The sequence below is a fragment of the Lactuca saligna genome, chromosome 8 (assembly GCF_052625555.1).
Source record: "Lactuca saligna cultivar CGN05327 chromosome 8, ASM5262555v1, whole genome shotgun sequence".
In the NCBI taxonomy this organism is placed as follows: domain Eukaryota; kingdom Viridiplantae; phylum Streptophyta; class Magnoliopsida; order Asterales; family Asteraceae; genus Lactuca; species Lactuca saligna.
This window is the reverse complement of record NC_136424.1, coordinates 48033825-48055514: the sequence shown is the minus strand read 5'-3', so window position 1 is coordinate 48055514 and position 21690 is coordinate 48033825. Positions and strand designations below refer to the sequence as shown.

At 36.7% G+C, this 21690-nt stretch overlaps 1 long non-coding RNA gene across 2 annotated transcripts; it reads right to left on the bottom strand.

Annotated features, from left to right (window-relative positions):
* Positions 1 to 19106: 19106 nt before the first annotated feature.
* On the bottom strand, positions 19107 to 21690 carry LOC145011581 (uncharacterized). 2 transcript variants are annotated; one of them, XR_013664177.1, is made up of 5 exons: positions 21046 to 21690; positions 20740 to 20869; positions 19519 to 19582; positions 19371 to 19445; positions 19107 to 19248 (listed from the first exon to the last, which is right to left on the bottom strand). It is a non-coding gene; the product is annotated as an uncharacterized LOC145011581 (long non-coding RNA). The 2 variants fall into 2 exon arrangements; XR_013664176.1 differs by lacking the exon at positions 19107 to 19248 and having other exon boundaries at positions 19298 to 19445.

Genomic DNA, 21690 nt, shown 5'->3' with positions numbered 1-21690 from the left:
TTTGGTTTATATTGTAAAGGTTTTATGCAAAGATGAAAATTTATGTCAACCTTTTGGTTTATATTGTAAAGGTTTTGTGGGAAAAAAACAATGAAAGATGTATTTTATGCAATTAACCTTTTAGCAAACAAGTACAAGACATTATTTATAAGCCCATATTGGTTAAAAGATGTGACGTTTCAAGTAGATATTTCAGCAATAAATGATAATGTACTTTCATGGACTATTACATAATTACTATAATTTTATTTGGTTTGTTCTATACATAACTTAGTATACTCTCGTGGATGAGAAATTGTGTATTTGATTTTTTATGTGAGTGAAAGAGTATATAAAATAACGCCTAAAAGTTTATCTCTATTATGTGTTATGTGAGTGAAGAGTATATATCATAACACCTAAAAGTATTATAATATTATATTTTAAAAAATATATGTAATAACAACAATATCAATCAAACCAACAAATAAGACAATGTTTTGATAAAAAAAATAAAAATATAATATTGTAATACTAAGAAACCAAATAGACAATCAATCAAACCAATCAAACCAACAAATAAGTATCAATACAAACCAATCAAAACCAACAAATAAGTATCAATACATCTAACTGCTTGATAGACGTTTTAATAATGGTTGGAATTGAAGTTGGATTCATGATCCAAGAGGAGGAGTCATGGGGTCTCACCTAACATCTTTAATTGACTTATTAATGCATGTGAATGTTATTGACATACCAAATCATGGATTTGGGACTTGGCAATGAATGTTGTGTATTTGTTAAGGAAACCATAGGTGTTATTTATGATGTATATAAGTATATTTACCCACTAATGCTATGGCGACTTCCTTGAGTAATATCCTTCCTATAAAAGTTAATATTTTTTCTTGGAGAACTCTATTGAATCGTTTACCGACTAGAGAGAACCTTTCCTTGAAAGGTTTGGAGATTCAATTGAATCGGATCTGCTCTTGGTCAATGGAATTTATGCATCATTTGTTTCGTGGTTGCCAGCTAGCTAAAGATCTTTCTTACCACCTAGGTTTTTGGTGCGAAGTGGATTTCTCTAATCATATATCGGTCACATGTTTGTTTTCATTTTTGGAAGATCTGGGGATGCCTTCGGTCAAGAAACAAGTTTTATATGTGATATGCTTACGGTGTTTTCGAAATAAGTTGATATTTAACACGTCCAAACCTAGGAAGGATAGGATTTTTGATGATGTTGTTGCGTTTTTTTTCCTTGAATTTCATGTCAAGTGGAATTTATGGATCCAAAACCCAACATTGATCTCTACTTTGTAATTTTCGTTTTGCTCTAGCTGCTTGCTAAAACTTTTTCCTTTTTGTTTTTTAGCATATTCGGTCATTCAAAAAAGAAAATTTTTGTGGATGCGGTCATGTGTACTTCCATTTTGTATATTTGAAGATTTAGAAACGATAAAGTTTTTCCGAGTGGTACGTTAAAACAAAGTGACATTGTTGATTTTATTTATCAATTTTCTTTTAATTTGTATGTTAATAGGAACTCTAAATGTAATATTGATAGGCTTAAGTGGGTTAAAAACCCTTTGAACTCTTTGTCATTCCCGTTTTAACTCTTTGAGAATTATGTATCCATTAGTTGTGATAATAAATCCAATTATTTATTATTAATTACTAAGTTTCGTCCAAAAACCTACCATTCAATATCAAATCTTATTATAAGAAAGATATAGAAAGAAGAGTAGAAGACTGTCATTTTTTTTGGACGAATTAAAAAACGAACAACAAATTAAAACTAACATCGAGTTGTCGATCTTGACTAGTAAAAGATTGAACAGAAGAAGTTCATCTCCTTAAAGGTTTTTACGGCATACTAAGATTGTAAGATTCAACATAAAACACATGATTTGATGCATAATACCATTCTTTCCAACAACTAGGGAAGAAGCAATAAACACAAAGTGATTATTCCAAAAAACAATGAACTGAAATTTATAGTTGCAAAAATACAAGATGCATTATATATATATATATATATATATATATATATATATATATATATATATATATATATATATATAGAGAGAGAGAGAGAGAGAGAGAGAGCATATCACGATATTGAGGTGTGATATACAATTCCTATCAGAGTTGTATTTATATATTTATAGTAGTGAAAACCATAGGAAGCTCCAAAAATTTTGGATATATGATGATGACATGGTTCGCCACGTGTCACATTAAGTTTATCATTGTCTTTGGTTGCTTGCTCTCTAAGCAACGCGTGACTAGAGGATTCTAGAAGGTTCCACATGTTTATCCATCGATTTAATGTGTTGCCTAGGTTGGTCCAACTGACTCGAACCAAACTCGCCAAAATAAAAATTATGTAGCTCCATGATGTGTCGTGCCAAGTGCACCTAAGTCACACACTTGCATCTACAAGTAGGATAAGTATGCATGTATGGGATTGACTCATCTTATATCTCCACTAAAACCTTTAAATGCCTATAAAAAAAACTTATATCCACATTTTTAGTTCATCTCTCCACCCATATAGGATACTAACTTGAAGACTTGCAAATTACCATGTAAATTTCCACCAAATATTGTAAATCATGAATATTTAATAGTATATCGTTGTTTGTTATATTTAACTCATACTATTTATAAAAATAAACATGAGATCAATTAATTAAATTACACAAAGATTGAAATAACATCGACAAAATTGCAAAAATGATCAATGTGGTTTGTCGAAAATTGTTACTTTATCCAGTAAGTTTTGAACTGACATCATAGGTCCAAAATAAGTTTTTGTTCCATTTTTAGGCTAAATTCTTTTTGAAAATATCTAAAATGATGGATTTGCCATTAGCGTTTTTCCCATTTTTTATTTATTTTAATATTTTTCTAATAAAAAGTTTCAACCCCAACTTACCCCCCCCCCCCCCCCCCCCCCCCCAAATTCAACGTTATCTTTAGCACATATACCATATTCCCTATTTATATTTGTTAGCTTCGCTGTCGAACGATTGTCGGAGCAGTTGTTGGAGATTTGGAATGATCCGACACCAGCGATCTACAAACACCATCGGAGATCTGTAAACACCTCAGAGCGGTCACCTTAATTGCCTTACCCCCATCTACTCATCACCACCACTAGATTTTTTCAAACACAACGAGTTTGCAGAGGCAGTGGTAACACAAATACGACGTACATATATGGGCTACAACGTTGGCTTCGTCTCGCTACTTCTTTGACGACAATGTTGAGCTACAAGTCATAGAAACTCTGGATGAACAACATATCTACAAGCCTAAAAACATGACCTAGGGTTTCTTATATGTGAAGGCGGCGACGAAATGGAAACACCGGATAACACTACGGTTTCGTCGAGTTACAAATCCATATAATGTTAGGGTTTTTGAGCCATAGTATCGATTATCCATTTCCATTGTTGACAATACGGGAGATCTAGGGTTTTTTTACGACGGTGACATTCCAAATCCACGATGAAATCTTCAAAGGAGATTTCCGTAGAACACTAACAATGGTCCATAAGGTTATGATAATCTTGGAACAACTCTGGATCTTGCTTTCCTTGGTAGTAAAATGGTTTACTTTCTGTTCAAGCTTCTTACTAATGCATTAAACACCAAATATGTAAGCAAGGAGGCTATGGTTTTATGATGAAGGGTGTTTGGGGATGGAGGCTAAGCAAAGGGAGAAACCCTAGGAGTTAGTGTCTATAAATAGGGCACAAGGCCCGAGATTAAGGTTTGGTTGATTGTGGTTATGCGTCACGACTTATGACGTGGTACACGCCACATCCTTTCATTGTACGCATCACGATCGGGATTTTCCCAAAAACCCTCTTACACAATTTCCTTAAAATTACCAATTAAACACAGCTGGAAAAAAAATGTTACAAACGAATTGTTACTTTGCTAAAATGGTTGAATGATGCACTTCCATGAAAAACAATCTCTTGGACATCAGTATAGAGATTGACCGGCCTACTGACTACTAGTAATATATGATGTATAATAATTAAAACATATCAATATAGTTGATGCCTTAATGATCTTGTTACAATCACTAAAAATGTATGAAATATTTATTTGGAATTTGGTTGAATATTTTTTACTTTTGTAGATGATACATTGAGAAAAACGAATATAAGATTCTATAGAATATTCATTGTGAGCATTATATATTTTAAAGATGTTATATCGTACGTTGATCACAAATACATTAATCATTATCAGTTATTTGTTCGCCTACTCTTTCAACAAAAATGATTAATTCGGAATTTTAGATTCATCATAATGTTCTTCTTCACTCCTATTGGAATATTTTTAAGGTGCTTGTTTGCCTTTTCATATCACGTTATTGGATACGAGTAACTATTATATACTTGGCAATATATGGACTCTCATCTTCTTCATTATCAATAATATCTTACAACATGTCTAGAAACCAAAAAAGCATACAATTCATTTTGATGTATGTCCAATATGCAGAGTTATATTATGTATAAACATTTGGGTTTAACAATAACCGCTAAGTAAATGCAAAATCACGAGGGTCATTATCTAAAACAAATTTAACTCACATGTTGTTCGCAATTTTCTTTAAACTTATGATGAAGATTTATGTCTAATCTATGCATGGGGTTCACACGAATGAGACTACTGACATGCGAGCTCAACTACATTTATTTATAGACATGTATGTTAGTAGTTTTAGATATGCTCATCTTTTATCTTTGGTTTCTTAACAACAAATATAACACTAGAAATAAACCTCTACCACATATATTTACATTGTATTTTATTTACTAATATTGAGAAAGAAAAGAAATATGTTAAAAATCCCAAAATAAGCAAGAATAAATGTCAAGAAATATGAAGTATTTAATAAGCCGATACATGTACTCTCCTGACATAAAGTTATCTTCTGAAAGCAAACAAACAATTTAAAAATATCTACACACATTATAACACCCATAAAATTAATGCCAAATTTAAACTTTTAAAAACAATTCAAATACCAATAGTTATTACAAAAAAGGTTTCCAAAATAGTTTCATATCAGAGTATCCCAGAAATTCAAATCAAAATATGAGGAAGTGTATGGTCACGCCTTCGCCTTCCCGCGGTCATTCGTTGTACCTGAAACAATAATCGATAAATGTAATCTCGAAGGCTTGGTGAGTTATCCCCAAAATACCAACGCCATATAACCATAATCATATCATATAAACAAACACATAATAGTCATGCATCTCGAGTCTACAGTGTGACTGGTCCTCCGACATGGGGCCTTCAGTCCACCTGGTCCACTCTCTGAGTCTACAGTATGATTGGACCGCCCGCACTAGGATTTCAGTCTATATGGCCCACTCTCCGAGCCTTGGCACGTCTGGACCGCCCTCTCGAGGCCTTCAGCCTATCCGGACTGCTCGCCGAACCTTCGGCCTGACTATATGCCCTCCTGGGCCTGCAGTCTATCCGGTCCGCCCTGAGTATGTTGGCCTACAGCACGGAGCAGGACTCGTCTAAACCCAACCTCATACCAATGAATCAATCATGTGCACATAAATATCATACGCTAACATGTATATAACAAATAATCATACCGATCTAACAGATCACTAACACAACAACCATCCTATAACCAGGATACAGACCTAACCAGTCACTAACATAGCATCATCCTATATACCAGGATACCGATCTAAACCATGTCACTAACATAGCATCATCCTATATACCAGGATACCTACCTAAACCAGGTCACTATCATAATACCGTCCTAACTACCAGGATACAGATCTAGCAGATCAATAAACATATCAAGCAAATACCCGTATACAACCTCGATAAAGGGCCGGCCTTGGTGCCTTAGACCCTGTTGATATAGTGAGGATAACTTACCTCGCAATGCTGGTCTGAACTAAAGTACCAAATCCAGAAGTGCTGTCATGCAGAAAATCCAAAACTATGTAAAATAATGAATGCTGAGTCAACATATGGGCTATCAATCCTGACTAAGGGTCCATATAGTCCATTTTGTCTTTTCTCTAATTTGGGCTAAGGCCCAAAACCAAATCTATGATCTAAAAGTCCACATATGCAAAGCCCATTATTAGCCTAATTTACCAAATTGGGCCTAAATCCAAGATCCATTATCAAAACTTGGCCCAAATCCAATTATTCAGAGTCCAGCAAAGGCCAAAGTCCAGCTAGTCCATAAACAGCCCAAATTACAAAAGCCCAATAGAGGAAGTATGTGGAGCGTACTCCTCTAATATGTTGAGCGTACTCTTCTTGATGTTAACCACCATCGGGGTGGTTGACTCAGTACGCTCGGCGTACTGGATTTACGCAGGGTGTACGTGCGTCTGTACGAAAACTCTCCAAAGTGCTTAATGGCTTAAGCACTTAAGCCCATATTTCAGATCCATCAACCAAAAGTGTCTGGGAACCATAAAGTCTCAAACTTTATCACGTTGTTCGTCCAGAAAGCTCTTAATCCAAGGTCTTAATCCATTAAGACCTTTATACTACATGTATGGGATGTCTTAATCCATTAAGACCTCATTTGTACCACTTAAGACCTCTTCAAGGGTCTGAAAAGAGAACTTATCTTGTCCAAAATGTATCATGCACCATATTGGAGGTTTTGGGACAAGAAATGGTTCCATAAAGCTAGAATGGCTAGATATATGTCATACAAGCATAAAGTTTGAAGCTTTTTACCTTCTGGAGCTTCCAGGGCACAACACAACTTCAGATCTACAAGCTTGCTTTCCTTCTCCAACTATTTGATGCAATGTCTTCACCTTTAAGAGCTCAAAATAAACATCAACTCACACTCACACACAAAACTAGGGTTTGGGATGTTTGTAGGGTATGGAGGTTGAAAGTGTTGGATTAGTGTCTAAGCCAGTAACCATATTTGGTAAGTACCTGACCCGATTGTGCATGGTCCTTTTGGGTTGCCTCCACCAAAGCAACTTGACTGGAGAAATAATAAAGAAATAGGTTATTATGATTTATTAATATATATTATAAGAATAATATATTAAAGGAGAAATCATATTTGTTTAATTAATATTGGTCAATAATTAATTAGGAATTAATTTTGTGATCAAATATAATTAATCAAACTACAGGGACTGAATTGTAATTATGTGATAGTTGCAAATTAGGGAAATGGATGCCCTATGGGAGAGGTGGATGAATTCAAGGGAGATAAGGATCTTGAAATCGTCCAAAGATAAGGGCTTTCAAGGCTTATCTTTTGGTTACTTGGTGGGGAAGCAACTAGATAAGGATAAGGACTGAAACCCTAATCTCTACCCTATATAAAGACCCTAAGCCTTAAGAAATCGGCCACTTGATTCCCAAGGGTTCCTAGAGCCGATTTCTAACCTCTCTCCTCTCTCTCTCTCTATTGCCTCTCTTGTGGTGTTTGTGGGCCATTAGAGGTACTACACTTATGGTACTTGCTTTCAAGACTTATGGTTTGAAGATTTGAGTTGTTATTACAATATAACAACAAAAGGTATGTGATCTATCTTTCCTTATGAATTTCGAAAATACTAGGAGCATGCTAGGTTTCTTCATGTGTTCATAATGTTGTGTATCTAATAGTGAAAACATAGATCCAAATCTAGGGTTGCATGCACACATAGGATTGTTTATCTAAAACTCATCAGTGGTATCAGAGCCTTTGGTTAACTTGTTTTCAATTAGTATTATACAATTGTATGAACTTGACATATTAGGGTTTATTTCCAAAAAAAAACCTAGGAGGCAAAATTTCGAGATTAGGGTTCCTAAACCCTAATTTGCGAAACTTGGTAAGGGTTTTTCAAATCCTTTCCTTAAGTCCCAAGATTTCGAAATCTAGGGTTTGCAAACCCTAGGATTTTCGAGATTACCCTCCTCCCCAAGATAATATCCTAAATTTTAAGGATTTGGATTATCCCATATCTTGTAATTATCCTTTAATGGTTATATATGGAAATGTAGACCAATTCTTTGACAAAGTGTCAAATGAAGGACTAAGAGATCAAATACGCTAGGTCGTATGTTGATCAAGTCTACCACAAGAGTAACAAAGATATTCGTCACGATTTACTAAAGTTTAGTGAATATGGTTATACCTATAAGATTGAGTATATATTTAAGTTGATTAAAAGAGTTTCAATCAATAGCAGAACGAATAAGAAGAATCAAGTAGGCAGAAAGATAAAAGTTTATCTATTCTAAGAAGAAGGGAGAGTACCTTTTATTATGTTTTATGATAAGTCTTAATGATTAAGAACCAAATCTCAATTGATCCTCTAAATGAGTCTTAGTATAATTTATATAAGAGAAATCGAGAATTGTAGAAATGGTTAAATCAAGAAGTCAATCATACTTCATTCCAATATCAAGTCGTAGAGTTACACTCTAAGATTGTGAATTAAGTGATAATTCTTAAGAAGATTAATAACATTCATCAAATGTGGAATTTGGAAAAAGTTTTCTTATTCTTGCACATTTGAAATTTGAAGGTTGTGATGTCTTGGATAAGACAAAGACCAACTAAGACCAATCATATGAAGTGTTTTGTCTTGATAAAAGCTATACTAACTCTTGAATATGTGTTTGTCAAGAAATGTTTCTTGACAAGGGAATCTAATATGTCAAGGAGTAGTGGGAGTCTTAATGGTCATGAAAGGTTTCAAGAACTAATCAAGAGAAAACCTATTATTAAACACTAGCACACGACTTGAGGTTTCTATCCTATCGTGTTGACAGATTTTGTTTCTGTGCCAGTCCAGGTTGGTTAAATATTCATGTGAGTTCTATAAGTTCTAAATGAATTGCATATAGGCAAGGCACCTTGGTCAATGGAAAGTACATTGAAATGAAGGGGTGGGCTGCTCAATAACCTGGAAGCAATGGTGGGACCCTTGTTGGCAAAAAATAAAGAATGAATATGTTCTGTCCATAAGCGTTTGGACTTGTCACTAACAATCAAATTCACATGGATAAGGGCACATACACAATAAAATCGAAGTGTCATAAGTTTTCTCTCCTTCATGAAAATGATTGTGAGGAAACGCTTTCACTAAGAGAGATTTTGAAGATAGCACTATGTAATTTGGGTTTCTCAAATTAGTTCGAATTGTGGGAAATAGCAAATGGGTCCGAACATTTTAGACTTATTGTTATAAGTTTTGGAATCGTTTATGCACACACATGAGTTATCTAAGAAGAGGTGTATGAGGAGCTTAGATAAAGTCTTATCGAAGCATCTTAGTATTAGAAATATGAACTTAAGAAACTCAATAAGCATTTTTTTCTAGAAGTTCAACTGTTTTTTGAATACATGTTGAAGCTAGTGGGAGCATAAGTGTTATGTTGTTATGAATATAATCATCATGTTAGTGGGAGCATGATAATTATGGTAAGTTGCAAGTTAACAATATTAATTATAGAAAACAAGTGTTTTAAATTTTGCAAAGTTGCATGGGTTGAAAAGTTGTTTTGCTATAATTAAGGGAGTGAATATTGTACTTCATTTCGAAATCTAAGAGCTTAGATTGAGAAATTTTAATATTATTAGTCAAAGGATACATAGTGTGTTCTCAAGTTTCGATTATGATTACGGGATCCCTCTTCATATTTCGAATTGTGAGAACGTGACACATTAAATATTATGGCAGAAGATTGATAAAGTATCACATCTTTGTGTAAGACATTATGCATCGTGTCCCATACGCTTCGGGTATAAGATCGATTGCAAATGATATAATATTTGACCATTCTAAAATTTTCCAAATGTCTAGCGCATTAAGAGGGAAAAAGGACTAGAATCGGTTTTAACTAAAATAATTAAACAACTACCAAAGGATGATCCAAAGTTCGTTGAAGATTGGTTGCTTGTGAGCAGTTGGAAGTATGGTATTGGATGGACCGTATCGACATTATTATGAATAGATAAGATTCTATTAAGAATGAGTTGTCATATGGAAAATATGGAAATGTTTCCATATTGGGAGTTAGATATTGAGAATCTATGTCTAGATTATAAATTTTATACAAGAAGGATGTTCAAAGGAATGTACTTTGAGTGAGAGACAACATATCTATAGAATTGTTTCTAATAGAGATTGGCCAAGTCTTGATGATTTTGAGCTATAACTTTACGAAAGGATCATTGCATAAAATGTTAGAATCTAGCGTATTCTATAAGTAACAAGAATTTGATATTCTTATGATGAGAATTGGCAGTTGTGAAATGAGTATGATTGGAAATGTGTTCATTTGATCTATTTCACAAAGTAAGGACCATAAGTAAACATTGTGTGCATGCTAAGAGAATGGGACAATTATAGTAATAATTCAAGTAATAAGTTAGTTAACAAAACGACAAATAATGAGTAATCGAGACGGTGATGAATAAAAGGTGTTTTATTTATACTCAAAGGTTTGGGACCATATACGATTAGCATTATTTTTGTGTTTCACTTTGCATGTTTTGAATTCCTGAATAATTAAGTATTTCAGAATAATCAAATTATTCGAATAGTCCACAGTCGTTCATATGTTGGAAGTAGGTATGAATGAAGATTGTCATGAATTGGTTTGTAGATTTTCTAAAGTATATTAGACATAGCAAAGGTGTGCTGCAACGTTCATGAGTGCTTATGAATATGATATTGAGCATTGGATTAAACCCACGCTCACTTAGATTGCCTCATGAGTTTTGTCACGAGCGATTGGTGAGATGATAATATCTTGTATTCTTGAATCCGAGACGTGTGAGTTGTATCTTGCGAATCGGTTGCACATTGATAATATGTAAACGCACTAGTAACTTCGTGTTATAAAACTTATTGTTGTGTGTGATTTTGTGAGTGAGTGCAAGCAAGCATTGAGTCGAAGTTATCCGTTCCTTTTACCCAAAGTGGGATAAAGTGATATCTGTGGGCCCCTCGATGATTTAGTGATGACAAATGTAAATGCTTGGCCGGGCTTGGGCTAATTTGATTTATTCAATTGGTCAGTCGTCATAAATCGAAAATCGAGAAACAGCACATAGACTGAGAGAATGATTTCAAGTCTATACGGTATCTAGAATGGAGGAATATATGATCCCTTATCTAAAGGACAAGTTACTTATAAGATTTGAGTTCGACAGCGTCTTTGAGAGCTACGATTTCTAATCGAGTTGTACTAACATTTGTGGTTACTAGACTTATCCAAGTGGGAGACTGTTGGATTAATGTCTAAGCCAGTAACCATATTTGGTAAGTACCTGACCCGATTGTGCATGGTCCTTTTGGGTTGCCTCCACCAAAGCAACTTGACTGGAGAAATAATAAAGAAATAGGTTATTGTGATTTATTAATATATATTATAAGAATAATATATTAAAGGAGAAATCATATTTGTTTAATTAATATTGGTCAATAATTAATTAGGAATTAATTTTGTGATCAAATGTAATTAATTAAACTGCAGAGACTGAATTGTAATTATGTGATAGTTGCAAATTAGGGCAATGGATGCCCTATGGGAGAGGTGGACGAATTCAAGGGAGATAAGGATCTTGAAATCGTCCAAAGATAAGGGCTTTTAAGGCTTATCTTTTGGTTACTTGGTGGGCAAGCAACTAGATAAGGATAAGGACTGAAACCCTAATCTCTACCCTATATAAAGACCCTAAGCCTTAAGAAATCGGCCACTTGATTCCCAAGGGTTCCTAGATCCGATTTCTAACCTCTCTCCTCTCTCTCTCTCTCTCTCTCTCTCTCTCTAGTGCCTCTCCACTTTCTTGTGGTGTTTGTGAGCCATTAGAGGTACTACACTTGTGGTACTTGCTTTAAAGATTTAGGGTTTGAAGATTTGAGTTGTTATTACAATATAACAACAAAAGGTATGTGATCTATCTTTCCTATGAATTTCGAAAATACTAGGAGCATGCTAGGTTTCCTCATGTGTTCATAATGTTGTGTATCTAATAATGAAAACATATATCCAAATCTATGGTGGCATGCACACATAGGATTGTTTGTCTAAAACCCATCAGAAAGATCTACCCAAATGCTCAAATATAATGTGTCACCAAATATAATGTGTCGCCATAAAATCTCAAGAAAAAGATCTAACCCGGTTCCCAAAACCTGAATGACAGGACATTCTAATCCTAAGACTTCCTAAAGCTGATGAATACCCATTTGAATCTACTCCCCATCCCCAACTGTTGTAATACCCAATCCAAGGAAATTATTCCTTTGAGACACTCCGAATTGATGAGATCATGAAGATCCTCTGTACTCCATCCGATCTCTAATAACAACTTCCGATCAAACAAAAAACATCAGAGTCTTCAGCCTACTCCAACAACATGTTTAATACTTGGGGACAGACCTACTGATTGCTATAGCATAGCGGCGTACTCAATACCCGAACACAGATCTACAAACACATATAAAGTCTTTAGCATGATTGGACCGTCTTACCAGGCCTTCAGGCTATTTGGACCACTATCAGAACCTTTAGCATGTCTGGACCACCTCTCTGGGCCTTCAGCCTGTCTAGACTATTCTCCGAACCTTCAGCATGTCTGGACCGCCTCTCTAGGCCTTCAGCCTGTCTGGACCATTCTCCGAGCCTTCGGCCTGACTGGTACGCCCCACCAGCCTTTAGTCTATCTAGACCGCTCAAAATTGTTGTGCATCACCCTGGACCATCCCTCCTGGGGATCTCTCCCATGCAGACTGTTCTCACCCACTTCGGGTTCCGAACTCCTGATCCATTTTGTGGACTCTAACTCTGGCCTAACCCTAGACCTCATGTTGATCGTCCACCCTCTCGGAAAACCGTGGTCTGTTCCCTGACCCGCGTGTCTACCACATGCGCTAAATAGCCCACACACTAGTGATGAATGCACTGTCGAACCCTGGCAGCTAACGGAACCCTCAATGGGTGATGCTCCATCTGAGAATTTCCAATTCTCCCTCACTTAGGACACTAACTACTACCTACTAGCGGCGAAACCAAAACACAACTCAATCGTGCCTACTAGGTATTATCACCCTTAACTATGGAATGATTAACCCTGGAGTGAAAAATCTCCGCAGAACAACCCTCCCGACATGGATCAACCGAACTACAAAAGAAACCGAATCCCAGTTGAACATTTCTGCATCTTTGATTCACAACTACTAGTCCTGGAATGGTGATCCTATGTCCTAACTTCCCATTCTCCAACTCCCCTGGATACTAAACTCCTTTGACCCTCCTATGTTCTAATGTCTCATGCAAAAAGAAGAGTTAAAATTCACAATATAATCATATTATTAAAATAAGAGATGGAAACATACCCGCAGCCGCATCTGGCGCTATCCTGACCTCCTCTGCTATAAGCTGGAAGGCATGTCCTTGAGCCCTCAAAGGCTCTACTCTACCCTGACCCGTGGCAATAGTCCTCAATGTAACAAGTTGTTGACAGTTGGCCTTCATGTGACCAACCTGATGGCAGTGATAACAAATCCTTACATCCAGAATCAGGGCTAACTGGAGACAATCCCTCGCATAGGGCCCCTCCTTTCCGCACTTGCGGCACGCACCACCGGACTTACAAACTCCGGTATGACCCTTCCCACACTTCTCACAAGTGCGGCCGCTATGACCTCCAACCATAGAAGCAGTGGTCTTGGACCGCTTTGGTGCCGGTTGCGACTGTACTGGGGACTGCCTCTTCTCTCGCAACTGTAACTCGATCTCCACCTCCCACCGCCTAATGGCCCCCTGTAAATCCAGTAAGGTATCACATCACTGGGTGGCAACGAGTTGTCTAATTTCAGTCTTGAGCATGCTCAGACATCGCGTCATATAAGCCTGCTCAGAAGCAAACTTCAGGCAAAACATTGCCCTCTCAGTGAACATACGGGTAATCTCTGTCACCGACTCCGTGTCCTGTTTCAGTTCCAAGAACTCCTGAGCTAGTCGCTCATGCTCGACTTGTGGAATGTAGCGGGAGCGAAACATCTCCCTAAACTGTTCCTAAGAAACTACAGCTCTCCGCTCATCTGAATAAGACCTTGTCATCAACCTCCACCAGTCCTTCGTCCCAGACCTCAACATCTTCAAGGCACACCTGACCTTCTGGTCAGTCGGGAAGGAACATGTGAAAAAGCATCCCTCGATGTCTGATATCCACCTCATGGCTATGATAGGGTCCTAAATCCCATCAAAATTCGGGGGCTTCGTGTTGTCGAAGTCCCAGTACTTGAAGCCCTGACTGGCTCCTCCCCCTGCCGTTGTTACAGCCATTGTAGCTGCCGCAACATATGTCTCAGCTATGGTTGCATATCTGTTATCAAATACTCCATCATAGCGGTCTTGATAGACCCAAACAGCTCAGGAATCTGACTCCAAACAATCTCGACCACCTCCTCGCAGATGATCTCCCTGACTCGATCCTCTGTCAATGTTGGTCCATCCTGACTGATGACCTTGGGTGCTGCCGGGGCACCCTGATCGTCCTGTCTTGATCCTGATCTGCATCCCATCATGAAACGCCTCATAACCACCATGCTGAAAGTATAACAGGAAGATATCAGATAATCCACACAAATGATGGGGAACCTAACCTTAACCACACCCTAGGGGTTGTGACCTCCTTGCTACGTGTATGGGTCCTTTGCTTTCAGTAGTACGAGCCCATACTACCTTTCATACCTACCCATATTTGTCTCAAGTATCATCACAACACCATAACACCATACATAAACATAGTGAGCACTCAATCCTCAATCCTAGAGGAATGCTAAATATCTCCTAACTGGCCTACCAGCCTCGCACAGCCCATCCATGAAACTTCCACCAACCCTGCAGCACTAGTGTATGCTAGACATACATAACGATGGACCATATAGACTTTCGAATATCTGATCCTACCCTAAGCCCCCAATCAGACAAGAACAGAACATAAGGCCAAACCAAACATTCTCAGGCTATAAGATCTTAATTATGTATAACCGTGATGCATACACTAAGCAAATAAAGTAATGATGTCAATCTCATATAAGGAAAACCCTGGGCTAGCAGGCATCATGTAATCAGACAATCCTATCGTGCAATTCCTGAAGATTCCTAACCAAGTACTAGCATGATGTTCTAACATATCACAATATCAAATAGCTGTATGGTATTTTGGGGTCTACTTACTGGCTCTGGCTGATTGTACCCTCTGCATCCGCATTTACTTATTTTGAAAACCATTTAAAAATCATTTTAAAATCTTTTCCTTGATTTGAGATTGGATTCACATGAGTGTTCCTCCAATTCACTCAAACCAAGGCTCTGATACCAACTTGTAACACCCATAAAATTCATGCCAAATTTAAACTTTTAAAAACAATTCAAATACCAATAGTTATTACAAAAAGGTTTCCAAAATAGTTTCATATCAGAGTATCCCAGAAATCCAAATCCAAATATAAGGAAGTGTACAGTAACGTCTTCGCCTTCCCGCGATCATCCGTTGTACCTGAAACAATAATCGATAAATGTAAGCTCGAAGGTTTAGTAATTTACCCCCAAAATACCAACCCCATATAACCATAATCATATCATATAAACAAACACTTAACAACCATGCATCTCGAGTCTACAGTGTGACTGGTCCGTCCGCACCGGGCCTTCAGTCCACCTGGTCCACTCTTTGAGTCTACAGTATGACTGGACCGCCTGCACCGGGTTCTCAGTCTATCTGTCCCACTTTTTGAGCCTCAGCACGTCTGGACCGCCCTCTCGGGGCTTCAGCCTATCCGAACCTCTTTTCGGGCCTTCGACCTGACTATACGCCCTCCTGGACCTACAGTCTATCTGGTCCGCCCTGGGTATGTTGGCCTAAAGCATGAAGCAGGACCCGCCTCAACCCAACCCACATACCAATCAATCAATCATGTGCACATAAATATCATACGCTAACATGTATATAACAGATAATCATATCGATCTAACAGATTACTAACACAGTAACCATCCTTTAACTAGGATACCGACCTAACCGGTCACTAACATAGTATCATCCTATATACCAGGATACCGACCTAAACTAGGTCACTAACATAGCATCATCCTATATACCAGGATACCGACCTAAACGAGGTCACTAACATAATACTATCCTAACTACCAGGATGCAGATCTAGCATATCAATAAACATATCAAGCAAATACCTGGATACAACTCTGATAAAGGGCCGGCCTTGGTGCCTTAGACCTTGTTGATATAGTAAGGATAACTCAACTCGCAATGCCGGTCTGAACTGAAGTACCAACTCCTGAAGTGTTGTCATGCCGAAAATCCTGAACTATCCAAAATAACAAATTTTGAGTCAACATATGCGCTATCAATCCTGACTAAGGATCCATATAGTCCATTTTGTCTTTTTGCTAATTTGGGTCAAGGCCCAAAACCAAATCCATGATCCAAAAGTCCACATATGTAAATCCCATTATTGGCCCAATTTATCAAATTGTGCCCAACTCCCTAATTAGGCCTAAATCCAAGATCCATTATCAAAACTTGGCCCAAATCCAGTTATTCAGAGAGTCCAACAAAGGCCTAGGTCTAGCTACTCCATAAACAGCCCGAATCACGAAGCCCAATTAACAAAAGCCCAACATAGGAAGTATGCTAGGCGTACTCCTCTGGTACGTTGGGCGTACTCCTCCTGATGTTAACCACCATCGGGGTGGTTGACCCAGTATGTTGGGCGTACTGGATTACGCGGGACATATGTGCGTCTGTACCAAAACTCTCCTATGTGCTTAATGGCTTAAGCACTTAAGCCCATATTTCAGATCCATCGACCAAAAGTGTCTAGGAACCATAAAGTCTCGAACTTTGTCACGTTGTTCGTCCAAAAAGCTCTTAATCCATGGTCTTAATCCATTAAGACCTTTCTACTACATGCATGCGACGTCTTAAGCCAGTAGGACCTCATTTTTAGCACTTAAGACCTCTTCAAGGGTCTGAAAAGACAACTTATCTTGTCCAAAATGCATCATGCACCATATTAGGGTTTTTGGGACAAGAAATGGTTCCATAAAGCTAGAATGGCTAGATCTATGCCATACAAGCATAAAGTTTGAAGCTTTTTACCTTCTAGAGCTTCTAGGGCACAACACAACTTCAGCTCTACAAGCTTGCCTTCCTTCTCCAACTATTTGATACAATGTCTTCACCTTCAAGAGCTCAAAATACACGCCAACCCACACTCACACACAATACTAGGGTTTGGGACGTTTCTAGGGTATGGAGGCTGAAAGTGGGGGGGGGGGGGGGGGGGGGAATGAGCCATTAGGATGTTTATATAGCACCCAACCCTAAATATTAGGGTTTCTTTCTAACATGAGTACACCCAGCATACACAAGTGTACGCCCATCGTACTAGGGTGCGCCTAGTACGCTCAGCGTACCCTTATGTACGCGCAGCGTACTCCTCCTTGTCCTAAAATTAGAACTTAGCCCTTAGGCTTTTCATGGCATTACCCTTCCATCCCCAGGGACTATAAATGACAAATCTTGGGATGTTATACACATAGTCTCCAAGGGGATCGTCTAAAGATATATCATTGTATCACTCAATCTGGATTGCCAATAAGAATTTAAGGCATTATAAGTGTTCAGGAGATGATGTTGAAAGCTCCAACAATATTAGTAGATTATCATTTTTTTAATTTTTCTAGTAGTTAGTTAGAGATGAATAGGCTTGTATCTCAGTTTTCAATGTTATATGGACCATAAGAATGCGTCTTTCAGTTGATATTATTATTAAACCATCTATTTTGATGTTTATGTAATGTTATGTAGCATATCATTCTCATTTCATTCTCTAGTAATCTATGAGTTAATGTAATACACTTATTAATTGCTAAATAATTAACCAAAAACACACCTGCCAGGGAACAAGAACATCATATTAGCAAGAGATGATTGTTAATTAGTAAACAATGAACCAATAATGCACCTATTAGAACAACATATTTTTTTTATTGTTTTTAACCATGTTCTTTTGGCCTTTTTTTCATTGGATTAAATCTCCATGTTGCTTAATGGCCATCCTTTGAGAACATTCTTGTGCCCTATTTTTTCGTAACGATTGACCAACAATCCCAAAGACCCCCAACAACTAAATTGCAATGAGAATACAAAAACTTAAAGATATTGTTTCCAAACCCTTAAATAGATGGAAATATATGTCCTCATTCCTCATGAATATTTAGCAAGCATAAATATGTCTCTAGCGTGCATGGTTGAAGGTTATGTCGGAAATGAGCATAACATCAATCTCGCAAGGAAAATGGTTTCTCACAGACATGTATCGAACTTTGTTATGTTGGGACGTTGTCTTTTTTTGAACAAATTTTGTGAAGAATAAACTATAACCACAAAAGTTCAATGGAATGCCCTTTGTAATAGACTTAGTATACACGTGAGTTGATGATATATATATATATATATATATATATATATATATATATATATATATATATATATATATATATATATATATATATATATATATACTAGGAAACTTAATGGGGCCGTGATTATCACGGCCCTAGTGAATTAATTAGTAAGCTATTTTTACATGATTTTTTTAGATAAAATACATTTTTAACATTTTATACTTTTATTCAAATGAAACATTATATTTAAGGTAATATCCATATTCGGGTAATTTGGAATGAAAATATTATACTTCAGGTATATATATTTATTGAAATATAGATAAACGAACTATATTTGAAAGGAAAAAGCAAGAATATTTTTAGTTAAAGGGCATCAATGTAAACATTTTTTTCAAAAAGCACTCACATAACTCTTCAGAATATGATGCAGTCGATTTATGTTTATTTAGTCTGTAGGTCATTTAATAAATATACTATGTTGAAGCTAACCAGAGAAGAAATCTATGTTGCTATATGGACATACAAAATCAAACCTCAAAAAAACAAAGCATCATTTGAAATCTGCCAAAATATGGTGACTACATAAAACAACACATTTATATATCAGTAATCCAGTATTAAATTTTAATGGACATAGTTTTGTATATCTAACAATAATTTTGATAATAATAAAAGAACTTGGAACAAAATGGACTTGTCATATGGAAATATTAGCCAATTAAGTTTACAACCCCAAAAATATTGCCAAGATCCGATGAACTGAAAACATATATTTACTTGTTAGTCTTGTACATCAAGTCATAAACACTTGTATTAAAATCCAAGTTTATTCGTCAACAATTTGATGGGAATAACATGATTAAGGCATATAAAGCACTTACGATCCCAAATCCTGAAATAATCGACAGAATTTACAAAACAAAAACCATCTCTAACTCTTGCAATTCCAGTAGCACCTAAAAGACACAAATTAGATAAAGTAAAAGACTCTTAGTTAACTAACATCAACTGTAAAAAATCAGAAATTACCTCTATGATATTCATTCAACCAACTTAGCGAACAGTTGATTGGAAAATGAAAATCCAAGACAAACTGCAGACAGTAAGAAATTGATACAATCAAAGATATTATGCAAAATAAACACAAGTAGTTAAATAGAACACCATAAACCCATAAAATAAAAGGTTGGTAGATCATAAAATGGAAAACTTCAAAATCATGCAAATGCAAACAAAATCACAGTCAGGCATTTCATCAAACACATACTATGTACAAGAAGACTTAGCCATATCATTTGATATTATTTCAAAGCTTGGTCAGAAATTGCTTAAAATGTAAAAACCAGATCAATTTCTTCTTCCTTGAAAGCATTAATGGCTATGTCCACAGATTGCATAAGTTCAGGGATGATTCTATTTTCACAATGGAATGAACACACAAAACAACTTGATCATGTTGTGCAATAGCTCAACTAAGAACATACTTCTAGAACAGGTTCTACAAAGTCAGGTGGTCAGGACGCCCCTAACAAATACATGATTACAAAGTCATTTAGATTAAAGAAAAGCCCATCATAAAAAAAATGTTTACTATGACCTAGCTAGAACCTGGCCATGAGCAATATTAGGGAACAAATCATGTTCAATACAGTAACCGGTGTGCTTGGTTACCTATATACAAATTTGAAAGAGTAATATTCAAGTCATTATAATTGATTGTAGAGAGAAGGAGAGACCAATACTTTTCATCAGATGAGTAAAAAGAAGATAATCTGAGTACCTGTTACGGTGTGATCAAGTTGTTCCTTCACAACTAAGGGGTTTTTGAATGTTGGTTTAAACTGATTATTGGTAATGTTTGGCAAAAACTAATTTTGATTACTGAGTGTTATATTAATCAAATTTGGAGAAGCGAGTATGGAACTTCCTGTACAATAACTGATTATCGAGATAATTAACTTACGGGATTTGGGCTTAGTGTGTTAGATGCTTTAACCTAATAAATTAAGAAGTCTTCATAGAAACTTTCATGAAGAATTGTTGTTTAATACACATATTATTCAAAACCCCCTTTTGATTCCTTCAAAACCAACCAAGCCCACAAGAAATGAAGAACACAAGATTGTTATCCTCTTTTTTTACATCATTACCCTTCGATTAAACCCACTTTACATCATTATCATTTATTTTTATAAAGTAGAGTGAGGGTGAGACCAGAAGTAAGTAACAAAAGAGAAACCAGAAGCATACCTGCGATTTGTAGGAGAGAAAGAACAGGGAAGACGGGAAGACATGATATGTATCAGACAAGGAGTGAAAAAGAGGAGCAAAAACAAATCAGGAGAGATCTTTTATTGATCATTCACCATTAATTTGAAACCTATACAAAGAAAAAAAATCCAAAATCAATTTCAAGAGTAAAAAATTAGAGTTAGAACCCTAAATTTAAAACCCAGGAAACCAAAAACAAAAACAAATGGTTATAGCGTTGTATTGAGTTAATTTCAATTGATCATTTCTACTACAAATAAGAACTAAAAAAATAGAACCTATTACCTTGACCGGAAACGTCAGCGGTGGCTGAATAAGGGATGTCCACCCACAACGTCAACTGTTCCGGGGGAACGTAAGGAGGCGGTGGGGAAATATAAGTGGTCCTTTCTAAAAAGGAAAGAAAGAGGAGGAGGCGGCAAATAGCTTTGGGGGAAATGGCACCAAAGAGAAGGAGCGTGAGAAAAGAGAGAGTGACTCTCCTTAAGACGATTAATTGAGACAGCAAACAGCTTTGGGGGAAATGCTGGCAGTGAAGCAATTAAGCAAAGCCGCCTTTAAAGTCTGTTGCGTCGATGCAAGGATGATAAACAGGCAAGTGATGCAGGCAGCCAAGCACCTAACGGTAGGATTGTAGGATGATGTTGGGCATGATGGAAGAACATACCATACGTTAAAGCATCTGGCAAAGCTATAAACCAGGAGGTGGCAATTCTAGGAGGAAAACCCCCGGTCAAGTCTTTTGTTAATGATCGGAAGAGTATGATGGAAGCTATGGGCGGCAGCAGCCCTCTAATTGGAAGATGATGGTAAGCAAGTAGGCACATTGGTTGTGACACAAGCACACGCTCACTGTCGTATATGTTAAAAATAGCCGACTCCAGTATTTTCTATTCTATTGGGGAGATAAGCAGCGAGAGAAACAGCTCA